The following is an 18,407-nucleotide window of genomic DNA, read 5'->3' as shown; positions in this document are numbered from 1 at the left end:
AATGTGGATTTCACAAGTTTCAAAATCTCCCCTCCCCCTACCGCATCCCAAAACCAGTCCAGCTCGTCCCTGCCTCCCTAACCTGTTCTTCCTCCCACCTATCCCCTCCTCCCACCTCAAGCCGCACCTCCATCTCCTACCGACCAACCTCATCCCGCCCCCTTGACCTGTCCGTCCTCCCTGGACTGACCTATCCCCTTCCTAACTCCCTACCTACACTCACCTTTCCTGGCCCCATCCCCGCCTCTTCGACCTGTTTGTTTCCTCTCCACCTATCCTCTCCTCTATCCCTCTTCTATCCGCCTCCCACTCTCTCCCTATTTATTTCAAAACCCCCTTCCCCTCCCCCTTTTCTGATGAAGGGTCTAGGCCCGAAACGTAAGCCTCTCTGCTCCTATGATGCTGCTTGGCCTGCTGTGTTCATCCAGCCCTGCACCTTGTTGTCTCGGATTCTCCAGCATCTGCAGTTCCTACTATCTCTGATTCAATTGAATACTTGTTGACTGTAAAGACTGTGTCTTTTTGTTTTACTTTTTTTTAAAATTGTGGACTGATATGAGAAAAGAAACATTTTAAAAACTAGAGATTGCAGGGATTGTGGCATGGTTTGAGAGCAAATAACTTGATACTCATTGTGAACCCTCTTTGTGGGGATGGAAATGATTGCAGATGAACTGGAGCCAAAGGGTTATGTACAAACTGAGCTTCAGTTGGCAACAAATGGTGGATTGGTTCATGGACTAGTTATCAACGACAAAGGTCTATTGCCTGCCAACAAACATGTGATTGGGTCTTAGGTAGCTGAACAGTTTGTGTTTCTGAGCAAGATACAGCGAAGCTATTCAGACCATCAGCTCAGGAACTTTCTGTTTGCTGCAGAAAAAAAACTACTTTAAGTCTGAAGCAAAACCAGTTTAACTTTTGTTTAGTGGTTGCCACATGCTGTGACTTTTAGTCACTAAGTCATTGACCTTTTACCAATAACCCTACGTTGTTTACAAACCAGTAAGAGCATTCAGGAAAAGGAAGATCAGGAAAAGGAAGATCAAGAAGCAGCATTCTGAACAGCACAAGAACCAGCTCAACAGGTCCTGTGAAAAACAACCTTTGAACTGTTTTCGCAGTGCTCCCTTTGTCTATTTCCTCAACATTTTATTTTTCCCGACTACTTATATGTTCAAAGGGGAGTTTTTAAAGGGATTAGAGTTTTAAGTATTAGAGTTACATGTTCTCAGTTCACAACTGATTACCTGTAGCTAGTGTCTATTTACTGGTAATAACTAAAAGTTTTTGTTGAGTATACATACCTGGTCTATGCTTTCTATCAACCAAAAGAAGATAGGCAAACTGGGGAATCTGTGAGTACATTTTGAAATCTGTATCTTCTCTGACAATTCCAGGAGTAGCAGGGCTTGATTTTCAGCCCACTGCCCCAGCGAGTCAATGACATCACATACTCCATAGGTTGCAGGTTGGGCACTTGTCTGTCACAGTACATGTGATCCTTCACTAAGATTCTGACCTAGAAATCTTTGTGTCTAAGACAGTGCCGTAAGTGGCGACTTGTAAATTTTTCACTGTACTCATGTGAGTACGTGACAATAAACATAATTTAAAAAAAAACTCACAATACTTGAAGGCTAGCTCTCTCTTTTCAAAATATGAACAGCAGTGCGATTTATGTACAATTGCAGAAATCCTTCGCTGCTCAATATAAAAACTATATGGTTAATGCATACTCATTAGAAGAAAAGGTAGTTGACTGATGCAATGAAATTCTTTCCTGACGCAGTAGCAAGCTGTGCAGAAATATAATGATTAGTTCAAGAAATGGAAACAGTATTTGTACAGCAAATTGTGAGGAAATGGAAGTGTAACTGTAAATCACCATGGTTTCCCACAATAAGATTACTGTTCCAACTAATCATGGCAAATTCTAAATTAACACATCATACTAAACACCTCTGAGAAACATACACAACTTCAAAAACTGTCTGCAAGAAGTGAGTGCAGCTGCATGACTCCAGTACTGCTAAAGTAATATTTTACAACGTGCCGATCAGATGGTGAATGCTATCTTTGTTTACAATTTTGAAGTGCTTCTGCACAAAAAGGGATCTCAAAACCACTTAAAACCAGACATGAAACTAGGAAGGTGGAAGCACTTAGTGAATGCGAAATATTTCTGTCTAGTTCCAATTCAATTGCCTTCAAGAATTATTAGCGGGGCTCCAGCAAGTATTATGGAGAACCAAAGGAAGCAGTGAGAGGTAATTGATCTCCTACAGCAGTGCTCATGTAAAATAAATTCTCTTCTTATTACTGTCACTGCCACATTCCCATTCTTTTTATTATTTTCATCTCCCGCTTCATCATTTAGATTGTACACCATCTTAGTCTACCTTCAGATATCACAATTTCTATGTTGTACTCCTATTAAAGTTCCTTCAGTCATCCATTCAATTTCTTGGTTAATCAAACTCTAGGTAAGGGTATAGTGCCTGGAAATCTGTAAACACTGATGGGAAGAAGGTAGAGTTTGGGAGGGAGGTAGGGGCAGGGAGGGGCTAGGAAGAAGAGGAAGAGGAGAACCGAAAACAAAATACAAAACCTTAGAGCACTGAGGTAAAATTGAAATGGGGCTGCAAGTACAGAGGAGTTTTAAAAAATTCTCTCACAGGAATTGGTTGCTGGATTAGCATTTTTGCTCATCCCTAATTGCCTTGGAGAAGGTGATGGTGAACCACCTTCTTGAACTCATCCAGTCCACGTGATGTAGGTAGATCCCACAGCACTGTTAGGAAAGGAGGTCAATAATGTGACCCAGTGCAATGAAGGAACAGTATTATGCTTCTAAGTCAGGATGGTATTTGGCTCGGAGGGAAATTTCAGTGCCTCCCTGGGAAGAAGAGATGTCCCTCTAAAGGAAAACTTATTGGACTTTCAACCGGATTTGTGCCATTTTGATACACGTTTACAACAGCTTTTATCAGTTTTGCTGTTGTTGCACTAAGTATTCCATAACTTAATGGGATGTAATGCTTTAAAGAAACAACATGGTCAACACAAGCAATCCTGAAAATAAATTACCTGAATTCTTGTGTTAATATGATTTGTCACAGTTACTTTCTTTTCCATTACACATTTTAAATTAAAATGAGAAATTTGATTTTTTGTGCGTAGTTTGATAACTTGTACGCAATCCTCAGGCCACTGCAATTCACTCTTTCCCCAGCCTCACTTAAAATACACAATGGTCAAGCTCCAGATGCACACAGATGGGTTATCCAGAGTTTTCTGTTGGAACACTTGAAAGGCAATACAATTCTTTATCTTTTCTTCAGTTAGAAACAATTTCACTTGCAAGTATAATTGGCAAGATGATCTAGATTTTGCAGGAAGCTTAAAGCAACAACAATCATAGAATCCCTACTGTGCAGACAGAGATCATTCAACCCATCAAGTCTTCACCAACTCTCCAGACAACATCGCTCCCAGACTTAGCAACCCTTCCCACTCCCTCATCGCAACCCCCACCCCCACCCAAAAATCCCACCCTATCCCCATAACGCTGCATTAAACATGGCTTAACACACCTAGCCTGCACATCCCTGGACACTCATGGCAATTTAGCATGGTCAATCCACATAACCTGCACATCTTAGGACTGTAAGAGGAAACCCAGACACAGGGAGAATATGCAAACTTCAGTCACCCAAGGCTGGAATCTAACCCAGGTCCCTGGCACTTTTGCAGTAGTGCTAACTATTGTACCACCATGCCACCCGATACATGATAACTTAAAAGCATTCAAAGAAATTACAAAGTAGTTACAGCTAAAGAAAAGGAAGAATAAAATGTTATGGCTTAGGACTGTGGGTAAGCAGACTACTGTTACTGGCTAGTTTATGTTTTAGTTCACTCACTAAGTTTGAAAGGTAACTCACTCCAGTAAAGTGATAGATTGCTGCAATTAAATCTCAGTTGCTGTTAAAAAGCACCAGAATGTGAACAATGTAACAGGGTAGTAGAATGACATACAGAACGGTCTAAAGTGGCGGCATTGTAAGAAATAGTGAAAATGTAAAATAGTGAAAGATGACTGCATAAAGGGGTGGGTAGCAAGATACTTAGCAATATGAGAGAGTGGTAACAACTCACTACGCACAGTGAGTACAGCAAGAACTGACATTTAATCTCAAAAGTTCTATTTCCTAGTGCAGCATTTGGTAAGGATCTGAACAGAAACCAGTCCAGAGCTTGTACTTGGAACAGTCTCAGGAGTTTAAATACAGGCTGAAAAACAGGGCTCACTGTGGTAAATGTGGTTAAAAGATCATTGTGTTAACAAATTTGATAAAGTCTTCCTTATAGTCCTGTCATCACGTACATTCTCAAGTTGGCCTTGGGCCATATTGCTGATAATACCCATGGGAAAGCTACAACATCCTGCTGTATGTGCTGGAACATCTTACAGAGCCTTCTGCTGTTATACACTTCGCAAAGGTAACAATAATTTATTTTCCAGTTTGAGTTTGTCTGTCTCTACATAGGCACATGCGTTTATTCTTGTGTCACCAAATTCATATTTATATTTCAACTCACTGAAAATGTACCCCTCTCAAGAAATATTAAACCCTCTTAAAAATGTATATGTCATCCAAAATGATAAGTTGCGTACAATTAGAGCTGATCAAACTAGTTTTGGAAGCATTATTCAAATTGATATATTAATATTTATATTGCCAGAGGCATTTACATAATCCAAACCTGGTTAGGTTTCTGTGCAAATATAAATACGATGCATCTATCAGAGTGAAAGCTAAAGAAAACACTGGCTAAAACCTATTTATACTGTTCATCCTCAGTTCCTAGACACGGTAAATCTCCGACATTATGTTATTCTACTTTACCTTCTAATTCTAAAGTGCATTTTTTATTGGAGCTCAGGAAGTAGGACTAAGACAAATCATTAAAATATTTTTAAAATTCTCAACACTGACAGAGAAACCATTGTTAATCACATCATAAATCAACGCAAGACAACAGATTACCCAAGGCAAAATACTGTTTTAACTGCAAATATTACAGCAAGCATATGTTACTGAGATGCCTCATGGTTGAAATATTTTTCCCCCTGTATAAAGTACTTACCCCAATAATGTTGGAAAATAGATATCAAGAAAAGAACTTATGTAGCTCCCCTGACACTGCAGTTCAACTGCAAGAAAAAATAATCAGGAATTCCACATGAGACAGTGTGAAACAGAAACATTTTCCTGCCATTTATCTTGATGATCTATGCACCATGTTATACCAGTGAACACAGTACCTTCCCCACAATCAAAGCTGTCTTTGGCAACACTACAGGTCATTTCCAGACTGCAGATTCACGCAATCCTTCAATTAAATGAAAGTTTCAAATGTAGCAATAATCAGGCAGTATTAACAAGGAAACCAAATTAGTTAGAAGAAAGCAAATAACAGGCATCTGTTTACGTTTCTTTTACAAAGCAGAACTCACACAATTAGTCCTTATCTGGGAGTCATGGATGCAAATAAATCTGCTATAAACCAACTGATATGTTGGCTGGCTGCATCAAACCAATGTAACAGAAGCAGTTCAAGAGAGGTCAGTCAACACACCATACAGTCACAGCCATGGTTTCTTCATAAAACATGTCGTCAGTGTTTTGTTTTATTTGAATTTATTTAAAATACATGAATATAAACATGACAGCAACTGAGACAAGCCTGTTTAAATTGGAATAATTAACTTTCCCCTCTCAGGTGATTTCCCCACTGTATTTCCCCAGACTCTGCAGTATGATGAGATTCTGTGGCTGGGTATTAAGCATTAGGCAGGTGCAGAGCAAATGAAATAGAATTCTGTACTGATAGATCATTCAGCTACATGGACTAGAAAAAAAGCAATACTAAGAGAGATCACTTACTTATCGCTCTGCTAAATAGAACAAAGAACAAAGAAAATTACAGCACAGGAACAGGCCCTTCGGCCCTCCAAGCCTGTGCCGATCCAGATCCTCTATCTAAACCTGTCGCCTATTTTCCAAGGATCTGTATCCCTCTACTCCCTGCCCATTCATGTATCTGTCTAGATACATCTTAAATGACACTATCGTGCCCGCCTCTACCACCTCTGCTGGCAACGCGTTCCAGGCACCCACCACCCTCTGCGTAAAGAACTTTCCACGCATATCTCCCTTAAACTTTTCCCCTCTCACCTTGAAATCGTGACCCCTAGTAATTGAGTCCCCCACTCTGGGAAAAAGCTTCTTGCTATCCACCCTTTCTATACCTCTCATGATTTTGTAGGCCTCAATCAGGTCCACAAATTGACGCAAAAAAGATTAGTTTTCAGCCATACGTGTTCTTCTTTAACGGGGAACATTATTGATAGGGAGGAGACAGGAAAAAAATCATATACACAGGCATTTTTAACGTTTTATGTTTATGTATTCCTGGAGTTCATTTTAATAAATATTTTTGATAGTTTTAATTCTGAATATTAAAGTAAGTTTTTGTAAAGTCTCGCTGAATAAAAGATGATATTTCAGTCTATACAGTCTCAGAATGACAATGATGTAAGACACTTGCAATGGATTTCCTTTTGAATACTAAAATTTTAAACTTTTTCAAACTGAAAGCCAATGAGAGGTGGAATCTGTTGTTACCAAGCTATGACAAATATGTCATCTTGTGAGGGAACCACAATTTGTGTCTTCTTTTGTGGATAGATTTACTATACAACACGGTGAGTGAATACATTATTCTTTTTGATAAGGGGCACTAATCAACAAATTCATAAACACTGTGAGAAACATCTGTCTGGAAGGTAGTTCAAGGTTAAAATCTTAGAATTGGAGAAGTTAACCTGTCACATTCCCACAAGTTCTCTGCATGCAAACCAGCAGTATTAGCTTTAAGAGATAACAAGGTGTAGAGTGGATGAACACAGCAGGCCAAGCAGCATCAGAGGAGCAGGAAGGCTGACATTTCAGGCCTAGACCCTTCTTCAGAAATGGGGGAGGGGAAGGGGGTTCTGAAATAAATAGGGAGAGAGGGGGAGGTGGATAGAAGATGGATAGAGGAGAAGATAGGTGGAGAGGAGACAGACCGGTCAAAGAGGCAGGGATGGAGCCAGTAAAGCTGAGTGTGGGTGGGGAGGTAGGGAGGAGATAGGTCAGTCCAGGGAGGACGGACAAGTCAAGGGGGCGGGATGAGGTTAGTAGATAGGAGATGGGGGTGGGGCTTGAGGTGGGAGGAGGGGATAGATGGGAGGAAGGACAGGTTAGGGAGGCGGGGACGAGCTGGGCTGGTTTTGGGATGCGGTATTAGCTTTAAACCTGCTTGTCTGCCTACTTGAAGAAATTATGTAGATTATGAAACCCCAAAATCTGAGAGATAGAAGAGAAATAAAGAACCCTCATAAAAAAGGGAATGTAGGAATTTTCTATTTACATTTAGGGATTGAACAATGTTTGAGGAATATTTAATACTTGTGATTTTCTTGACTTTCCAATAGAAATGACAAAAATTTTAATCATTTTTCTCACTTCTGGTTTGTCCAACCCTGTGCAAACAAAGATTCTCAATACAACACGAGGAACTAGGTAGTTATTATTCATCTTCTTAAAACCAACAACTTCATGCAAATGTAGAAGATCCAGTGCATCAAATTTATGTATTATCCAAATAGACATGCTGAATTTTTAGAGATAGTAGGAACTGCAGATGCTGGAGAATCCGAGACAACAAGGTGCAGGGCTGGATGAACACAGCAGGCCAAGCAGCATCATAGGAGCAGAGAGGCTGACGTTTCGGGCCTAGACCCTTCATCAGAAAAGGGGGAGGGGAAGGGGGTTCTGAAATAAATAGGGAGAGAGTGGGAGGCGGATAGAAGAGGGATAGAGGAGAGGATAGGTGGAGAGGAACACTACCTTGCCTGACCTCAGACCATCTCAATGTGTTACACAGCTAAAGAATGCCTTCAGAATTATAGTCACTGTTTTAATTCAGGGATAGGCCTGAATTGATCTACCAGAAGTTTAAGCAGAATGCATAAAGCCTGTGATTCCATTCTGTGCTTTGCTGCAGTGGTCAATACAATAAATTTCAGTGTGTGGAATAAAATGGCAATTGCAACACTTAATTTCCAAAGTAATTTTCAGGGTTGATCTCACGGGTCTTTAGGTATAAATACTAAAGTTTTATAAATACTAAAATATTTTTAATTATTTCCAAATTATTATGCAATTTTCAGAACATCTTTGCATGCTGTTAAAGCATGTTATTTGATACATTTTGAAATCTAAAGTTGCCTTGAATGCTTGAGAATGCAATGTGTTTAAACTATAAGGAAAATTAACTTGTGCATAATTCTGTGTAAACTTACCTAATTGTCAAAAAATATCTAAATTTTTATTTCAAGTGGATAGTGAAAATGCAAGTTATATTACGGTTTACTGAAAACATGATTCAGCTAAGAGCATCTTACTGACCCCAGTCTCATCCTCAAGTGGGTCTATGACAATCATGACCTTTATTGTTTACCCACTGACTGAATTTCATCAGTAAATTTCCCACAACTCAAAACTGGGCAGCCATAAGGTGCTAGAGATAACAAGGTGTCAAGCTGGATGAACACAGCAGGCCAAGCAGCATCATAGGAGCAGGAAGGCTGACGTTTCGGGCCTAGACCCTTCATCAGATTTTCTGATGATCCTGGCTCATTGGATAGCGCAAGAGGGTATGTCAGAAGCAGAATAAAACACACCTGAGGGAATGAGGGGTCAGCCGGGTGAGGCTACAACAGAAGATTACCGGCATGCCAAACAGCAGAAATAGCATGGGATTGGCAGGGCTAAGAGACTCCAGAACCAACAGAACTAATTTAAGTACTACAGTCCTTCTGCATCTCATCCACCTCCTTATAAGATAGACAAGTCATAAAGGAGATTGACAAAGTGTGGCAATCTAGAAATGAGAGGTCACAGTTTTAGGACAAGGGGTGGCAGATTTAAGACAGAGATGACAAGAAATTACTTCTCTAAAAGGTTCATAAATCTGTGGAGTTCACTACCCCAGAGTGTGGTGGATGCTGGGACATTGATTAAATTTAAGGAGACAGACCAATTTTTAATTAGTAATGGGTTGAAGGTTATCAAGAGGCAGCAGGAAAGTGGAGTTGAGGCTGAGGTGTGATCAGCCATGATCGTATCAAATGTCAGAGCAGACTTGAGGGGATGAATTACTTACTCCTGCTCCTAGTTCTTATTCTCTTATTGTAGTCAGCATCACTGGGAGAAGCCGTAGCGATCGACAATATGCTCATGAGAAGACAAGGATTTCAAATGATCCCAAAGACTAGAGGTGAGAGAGTGCAGGATGGGAGGCACCAGCAAGTTGAGCACAGTGGGATCAGAGGCAAGGTCAGGAGGGTATCTTTCTGCCACCTCCCCCTTCCCAATGCCTGGTTTCTCAATTGGGTACAGAGTGCCTTATAATCATGGAGCCCCCCACACCCTTGGTTCAGAGTGGCCTTTAGGAGATTTTGAAAAACCTGCAGCTCCCACTTAATCCCTGTACCACATGCAAACTGTGGTGGGCTCAAGGGAGAATGGATGTCAGCAAGTTTATTATTAGGCCTAATAGACATCCAACAAAAGCCTGGAATCCAATGTCAGCTCCTTCCATCCTCGGATTTAAAACGTAGGCCTTCCATGGATTGCACTTCAACCATTGCTTATACCGCTAACGCTTTAGATGAAATCTCGAATGCGGCTCATAAGGGATCTTTTTTTAAAAACTTAAATGCATACAATCACAAGGAACATATTAGAAGTGGTCCAAAAGATTTTGAAAACAAAATTTTGTATAATCTGATTCTCTGTTCATTCTTAAATTGATGAATTTTCTTAGCCTGCTAACAATCTGATTTCTTGCTCTTTAATTTAAAATTTCAACAAAAAGAGCAAATTAACACTGACTTTGTTTGACATGAAGTGCAATAGACAATAGCTATGTGCATATATACATAATTTTTAATATGTTAATTCACAATTTTCCAATGAATCTGCTCAGTGGAATTCAGAACATGTATTGCTTTACTCAGCACAGGAACATTTTGTCTATCACAAATGGAGAGGACACTGTTGATATTAAATGGTTTATGCAATGTAAATTGTGGATAGCAAAACAAGCAGCAGGAAGTCAGTATGCAACCTTGTGATCTTGTGTAACTATAGCACTAACCTTTTATCCAATCAAACAGAAGAGTGTCACAGCAGGAAGGTAAAATGAGAGAAAACAAACTCTCAAGCAGCTACCAAGTAAATAAGGAACAGATGAGGGACAAAAATTCGCTTCTACTGGAATAGAAAATGTTAAATTCCATGACAAAGACGTACTAATTGATAATAATAAATTTTTTTATTATCTACATGCTGCATGGTATAAAACTTCATGAGATAGAAATGTATATTTTGAACTTAAATAAAGCAGTCAGCCTCAATGTTACGGTCATCAAACTTTACAGTACTGTTGCTAAAGTTTTCTGAAATAAAAAACTAAGGATGTGTCCATGATTTACTTCTGTGATTCTTTTATTTTTTCTGTGAAAATTATCTATCAGCAGCCTTGGCTATCTTTTTATGCTGCTTCATTATTTCAAAGAGGAGGGGATTTATCCCTGCTGTCCTCACCAATTTTTATCCCTCAGTTAATATCAAAGAAACAAATTATTTGGTCATTGCCACAATACTGTTTGTGTGGCCTTGCTGTGGGCAAAGTGGCTGCCATGTTGCTGACATCAGAACAATGACTAAACTTCAGATATTCTTCCCTAAAGGTAAAACACTTATGGACATCTTATGGTCGTGAAACATGCTATATAAATGCAAGTCTTCATTTTCCACCTATGCATCTGAATTGTTACAAGTTTGGGTCATAGCTACAGTAGCACTAAATCATTGCTGCAAATGCTCTCAGCGCCTTCCATTTAGTGTTATTCATTTACCTGTAAAAGGTAAAGTCACCATACTATTACCAGACCATAGCGCTGCTCCCTCATTAGAGAGAGATGACTTGTGGTGGTTTAACTTGAGGGTCACCATGCCTCAAGAGAGGGGAGAGATTCAGAAGGAAAGTCCTTCATGGTAACCTCAGCTTGTGCAGGAGTTGAATCCATGCTGCTGTCACTGCGTCACAAGACACACATCCAGCCAACTATACTGATCAACTCCCTGATATTCCTGTACTGCCTAAGATCTAAATATGAAGCAATGCAACAACTTATAACAATAGTACAAGTTTGCAATCTGAACTGAGTATATGTGCCCATCTAATCTTTTCTAATACAGACAGAGAAATAATGGTATGATGAGGTCAGACATGAAGCAAGATCGGACTCACCACGTTCAATTATCTCAACTTGTCTTCACAAAATATTACAAATGATTCTCCCAAGTAATGGTCTTACTCACATAAGTTTAAACAACTCCCAACAAGTCTATATAAAAATAAAATATTGCAGATGCTTGAAATCTGAAATAAAAGCAGAAACTGCTGCAGAAAATCAGCAGATCTGTCAGCATCTATGGACGGAGAGAAAAACAGAATCAACATTTTGCATCCAATATAACACTTCTTTAGAGCTCAGCATTTTGTTTTTCTTTCTAACAAGTCTTCTGTGTTCTATTCTGAGCCAGACAAAGGCCAGCTCTTGTTGTATTTAGTTTAAAATCTGTCAGAGGGTTTCTACTGGTTTCCTATCATTCACAGACCATGGGGAAGTCTTGTGACAGACAACCCCTGCCGAGTGACCAGAACCAAGGAGCTCTCAACATAATGTGTGTAAGCTCTTTAATATGGAGACAGGCTAATGAATTATTTATTGCTTACAATTTTGGAAAAAACAATTCAATACCTAGCCCATTAGTATTTTAAACATTTGACATCTCAGATGTTTTGCAAAAAACTTGTGAATATAATTTGCTCTAGTCACAGTAATACTCAGTTATACAGCATGGAAACAAACCCTTCAGTTTGTAGTTACTCATTTCCAAATCCCTTTGGAGGAAAAATGGTAAAAAGAAAAGTTTAAATATTACAGAACGATTTTTTTCTGTGTTTGAAATCCAGAGTCATAATAAGATAGTGAACAACAATGACATAATGGGATAAGCTCGGATAAGATTTTAACTCCCTAAAAACCACTTACACTGAGGGAATGGAAATTGGATGCTAAAATTATGTGGGATTTTATGGTGAATGATCTGGGCATTGACAGCATTGGAGTAGTTCTCAGGTATTGCTATAAACAACACCACCTTCTGGTCGCCAATCATTTTAACTCACCCTCCCATTCCCTGGGTGACATGTCCATCCTGGGCCACCTCCAGTGTCACAATGACACCACCTGCAAACTGGAGGAGCAGCTCCTCATATTCCACCTCGGGAGCCTACAGCCTGATGACCTAAACATGGAATTTACCGGTTCTAAAATCTCCCCACCGCCGGCCTCATCCCATGTGCAACCCTCCCTCTCATCCCCACCTCCTTGACCTGACACACCCATCCATCTTCTCTCCCACCTATCCGCTCCTCCCATCCCACTGACCAATTCCCACCACTCTACCTGCACTCACCTTTGACCATCCCACCTGCCTTCCCCAGCCCTACGCATCCTCTCTCTATTTATTTCTGAGCTCCCTTCCCCCTCCCCATTTCTGAAGAAAGGTCCCAACCCGAAACATCAACTTTCCTGCTCCCCTGATGCTGCCTGGCCTAGTGTGTTCTTCCAGCTCCATACTGTTATCTCTGACTCCAGCGTCGGCAGTTCTTGCTATCTTTTGCTTCAGTGGAAGACTACTTTTGTGATTTCTGGTACTGGAGATGAAATATTTAATTTAATGACCAATTCCGGTTGCAGACTGAGGTTGGAACCATTGAGGAAAAGTTACAAGTGAAGATAGCTCTGGAGAAAATGTTGGGAAATGGAGTGGGTTCCAGTGCTGGGACTCTGGAGTAATGTGAAGCTGGTACATTCTGCTAGGTCTGGAGAATAACGTTTGAGATGTTGTAACATTGATCAAAACATGAATCAGGCTTCTAGAGAGAGTTGAAGAGAGACTCTAATGTCTGCTAGAACTTGGGGAAGGACCTTTTGGGTATACTGGAAGAGGTTTAGAAGCAGACAAAATACTCCAGGGATGGGACTAACAGGAACAATTCCCTTTAATTCACAGTGCTCCCCAACCTAAATTAACCAGAACAATACTAACACTATCAGAACTATTTTGTTTCTTTTCCACTCATGGGATGTGGGCACCACTGGGTGGTCAGCATTTATGTAAACAAAAATCACTGTGTAATGTAATTAACAAAGCTTTTCATCATTAATTCTATGCTTAATTCACCCACCCAGTCCAGGGATTTGACACTTAATTTGGACTGACTATTTAGAACTCCTTCAATGCCACATCATCAGAGAGGATGTCTTTTGTTATGATGATAATAATAAATAATTTCATTGCACTATGCAAAGAGGAGAAGTGGAATTCTCCAAGTGCCATGACCAACAGTGAACAGACCAGGAAAGATTTATCTTTCTTAGCGTTGCATGGGATGTGGGTGTCTCTGTCTCTCTTCCCTAATTGCCCCTGAACTGAATGGCTTGCTAGGCCATTTCAGAAAGCAGTTAAGAATCAACAGCATTACTGTGGGTGTGGAGTTGAATGAAGGCCAATATCATTTCAATTTATTGTCCAAATCAATGGTAGTATAAATTGTGCACTTTCCATAAAAGGAAGTTTCTGCTGCTCTGCAACACCAGTTTTACCTCCAGTTGCCAAACTGAAAATTGAACTCTATCATTGCTGGCTGTGAGACTTTGCTATGTACACCCTTCATATAAACACAACAAAGTGTATGCCGAAGAACTCACTTTGTAGGTACAACTAATTACATTACAACTTTTCTAAAACTGCAACTCCACTATAATGGTGTGTACAATAGAAAGCATAAATGTAAATATGGAGGCAGCAAAAACAGCTGCTTTCAATGATTGAAATTAAATATTGTGGGACTGGAATTGCAATATTCGGTCATGTCCCAAAGGCCAATCCTTGAAAAGTCAATCACTATAAAAACCTCCTTAAAGGTCACTACCAGAGATATCTGACACAGGTACTCTCAAGGTTAATGTAATGGTGAAGTCTGAAGAATTGTGAGGATCTCTCTCAAATTAGGATTCTATTTTGATATAAAGTTAAGATATTTCAGCAATTCACAGTCCTAGTCATTGCTAAGACAATTCCGTAATATGTGTAATGAACAAACATCAAAGATGGAGCAGTGCATTACACTATCTGCACTGATTTGAAAAATATGAAATTCCAACACACGCCTTTCCTGAAACATCTCGTCCAGTTGACTTTCCAAATAAAAATATGGTATTTTGTATTGGTGAAAAAAATAGCAGCTACTACAATGGTAGATATTTCCTTTATTTCCTGTTTTATTCAAATCCTCCCAACAGCAAAACCACCTCCAAAACAAAGTATGGCATTAGACAAGGAAATTATCACTTATTAACTGTTGCAAGCCAATGTCAACTCATACATGAAAATAAAAGAATGAACTGCAGATGCTGGAAATCTGAAACAAAAACAGAAATTGCTGGAGAAACTCAGCAGGTCTGGCAGTATCAGTGGACAGAAAACAGAGACATGTTTTGGGTCAGTAACCCAACCTGATGAAGGGAACATTGACTCTGCTTTCTCTCCCCAGTTTGCCCATGGTAATCAGAATGTAAACTCTGTTTCCACTTAAGCTAAATCAACAATTTGCTCAAGCTGGATTACTACTTCATGCTCAGCTCAATTTCTTCGGTTTTATCACCTGTGATCCTGTTTACTCTTTTGCTTCATGCTGCACTGAAAGCTTCACCAATTTATATCTTGCCCTTGCATAATGTCCAGTGTAATACTATTTAGCTTTTACTAAGACTTTTTATCACATGTCATGAGTTTGCATTTTTCCATTTTAAATGCCATTAACAAGTAGTATCTTTTGCTCCAAATAAGGGTTTTCTAACAAAAATCAACATGGGCCGTGCCATCCTATGGTCTAAGATATTCAGTTGAAAGGAAACATACAAAATGGAGATTCAGCGTGTTCGTACATGTAAGCATGTTTCGGATCTAGGATAACCTGCTCTCTGGTTGGTGCTTTAACATGCTGATCTAATAAACTGTCCCAAAAACAATCAATGAATTCCTCAGCTGGAGAACTTCTTTCCATCTGATTGTTCTAGTCTATATGCAAATTAAAATCCATTATGAAAATTACTATACCCTTTTGACGTGCTCCCATTATTTCTTCCCGAATACGCTGTCCTACCATGTGGTTACTGCTCAGGGCCTAGTACAATTCCCACAAATTACCTCTTGCCTTTATCATTTCTCAACTCTATACAAACTACTTCTATATCCTGGTTTCCTGAATTTAGGTCATCCGTCACTATTGCGTTAATATCATTTTTAAGAGCCACTCTTCCACCTTTACTTAGTTTCATTTCATTCCTAAATGTCATATACCCTTCAATATTCAGATCAGAATCCAGGGCATCCTGCAGTCGTGTCTCAGTAATGGCCACGAGTTCATAATTACACTAATTCACCTGTTTTGCTTTGAATGCTATATGAATTCAAATTTTGTGCCTTATGTTTTGACCTTCCATATTTTTCAATAGTCATGTCTTTTCTGCTGATTTGCTCTTGTATCTTTATTCTCTGTCCCACCTGTCATTACCTGTTTATCATTTCCCACATTAGTTTGTTCCTTTGTTGTCCCCACTCCTTGATTCACCACAACTTCCCAAATTTTGGCCCTTGCCCCCAATATTTAGTTTTACACCTGCTCTACTTCCCTAGGTATGTTGTTTTCAGGAACACCAGTCCCAGTATGATTTAGTAATATCATTTCCGTGGTACAGATTCCACCTTTTCCAGTATTGGTGCCAATGCCCTATGAACCAGAAACCAGTTCTCCCACACCCTCATTCATCCAAACATTCATCTGTCTAATCTTGTTTACCCTATGCCAATTTGAACATGGCTTCTTGATTTGATGCCGAGCTCTTTATATACCGGCTATGCAGAACCTCCTTCCTAGTGTTACCTATGTCATTAGTGTCTACGTGGCCACATTAACCCTGGATCCTCCCCTTCCCACTGCAGGTTCTTCTCTAGCCCACAGAAGGTATCCTGGACCTTGGCATTGTTCAGTTAATAGAGTTGTCTGGACTCTCACTCTTTGCTACACACAACAGTTTCAATCCTCTTATGCTGTCCATTACTTTAATGACATTCCTTTTAGCTCTCCCTTCTTGAATGGCTTTCTGTACCATGGTGACACATGGTGTCATCTAGGTCATTCATCTCTCAGTCCCCACTCTCATCCAAGCAAAATGAGAGAACCTTAAACGTGCAGGACACCTGCAGAGGCTGACAGTTCTGCACCCTAGGTCTCCTTACCTGCCTCACATGCATTTTTGATTCTTGCTATTCTAAAATGTTTGAATACATGAGGAAGAAGGCATTCCTCTCCATGATGAAAACTAATTTGAAACAGGTAAATTTATTAAATATACTTTATTAAAGATGTCCCAATAGCTTATGAAGCCAAAGCAGACTCTCCTCCAGTGTGGTACACTGCACCAATTTGCAACTGAGAAACAAAGAAACAAAATGTCAATTTCAAGTTTTAGAATATTCTGATACCGATGGGAAAAACAAATGTCGACATTTTATCAGTAAACTAAATGGTACAATGAATTCCTGAATAAAGATTAGCTCAACATATTTCAAGGAAGTTTTTAATAATACTAAGTAAACAACAAACAAATCTTCTTATTGCAGCACCTTTATGTTCCTTATCATGTGTCTGGTTGTTGCAATGCACTGCAACATTCTTTGTATCTTGATAAAATTGGAACCAAATATTACAAAATATAAATTTTTACAACCTTCAGCACAATATTTCCATTTGGGAGTATTTTGTTTACTTCGCAACTCTACACTTCAGCCATTCTTCCAGTATAACTTCCAACAACAGTTAAATAATAATGGTTCAAAATGCAAAGGTTGTTGTTTAGTCAGAAGCCAAATAAACCACCCAACAAATTACTGAGTGCACAGAAAACAAAAACAAAAAGACTGTCGTTTCATGCCATTTATCACAAATTGGAAAAATGATACTTGTTCAAATTTTAATTTGAGACAGGTTTTCCAGCAACATTCAGCATAGTCAGTTTTTTAATACTTCAAGACACCCAAGCACTCTATCCTGAATGTGCACAATAATTTATTCTGCTGTTGCATATAAATAACTCTGTGATAGACAGGTACAGGAAATATCTCACTTTGCAACAGTAACTACAAGTCAAAAGTACTTGATTGGCTGTCAAGTGTTTTGGGATGTCCTCTGGTCATGCAAGGAGTTATGTAAATGCAAGTCTTTTCATAAGACAGTGAATCATATAAATGCCAACACTAGGTGGTGCAATGCATGCACTGCACAAAGAGGTTGTGTTGGATATTTAACATAATCAGCATCTACAGTATTCAACAGGGGCAGTAGTACTGTCCCTATCCTGGACAGGAGGCCAAGGTTCAAGTCACATCTGCTCCAGAGGTGTATATCATCATCTGGACAGGTTGATTAGAAAAAGATAGATCCACTGTATTTTGCTGTTGTATTGATTTGAAATGATCTTTATTGGTAATGAGCCCAGTGATATTACTGTGGATTCAGCTCCATTCAGAGAAATGAGAAGAAACATTTTTCGTCAAATTTTTACACTTTGAACTTTTTAAGTAGAGAGACTGACAACTAATCAGTTTCCTGACTGTTGGCTTCTTCACCTTCTTTACTACTGTCCCCAGGTTTCCTTCTTAGCGATCTTGAAGAGGTTTCCTGAACTTTGTCCCTCTGACTATAACCAAGGAGCCTTTCTCCACATTTCTCTTAATATACTGAGTCTGATTTGGAAGTAGAGGAACTCCATATCGACCGTGCTGCCAGCCAAAGCTGCCATCTGTGCACGCACGAGTGGTGGCCATCTTTGCTGGTGCCTGTGGCACACACTCTATTTTTTCAAATCATTTAAAGTTTAACATCATTGTTTGCCATTGCTCTTATGAAACTATACTCAAAAATGAAGCCCAGTATTTGATTCCCCCGGATTACATTGCTACACGTCAGCACAACAATCTTACCAACAGTGCATTTTGTAAGTTTTTTGAAGTCAATTATTGAAGACAATAGGAATACAGAAAATTGGAACAGGAGGAGTAGGCCATTCTTTCTCTTTAAATTAAACA

At 39.4% G+C, this 18,407-nt stretch overlaps 1 protein-coding gene across 4 annotated transcripts in view; it reads right to left on the bottom strand.

Annotated features, from left to right (window-relative positions):
* pak5 (p21 protein (Cdc42/Rac)-activated kinase 5) overlaps positions 1–18,407 on the bottom strand; it is a 184,958-nt gene that overhangs the window by 93,628 nt on the left and 72,923 nt on the right. Inside the window, exon 1 of one of the 4 annotated variants that reach the window (XM_048601451.1) lies at positions 224–268. The exons of the other annotated variants lie outside the window; for them this stretch is intronic. The gene's annotated coding sequence lies outside the window, so the exon portion shown is untranslated. Of the gene's footprint in view, positions 1–223; positions 269–18,407 lie in introns of those variants that run through there. 4 annotated transcript variants of the gene reach the window in all.

The sequence above is a fragment of the Rhincodon typus genome, chromosome 9 (genome assembly GCF_021869965.1).
Source record: "Rhincodon typus isolate 14 chromosome 9, sRhiTyp1.1, whole genome shotgun sequence".
NCBI classification, from domain to species: domain Eukaryota; kingdom Metazoa; phylum Chordata; class Chondrichthyes; order Orectolobiformes; family Rhincodontidae; genus Rhincodon; species Rhincodon typus.
The sequence above is the reverse complement of the archived record's forward strand: the minus strand, read 5'-3'. Positions and strand labels throughout refer to the sequence as shown.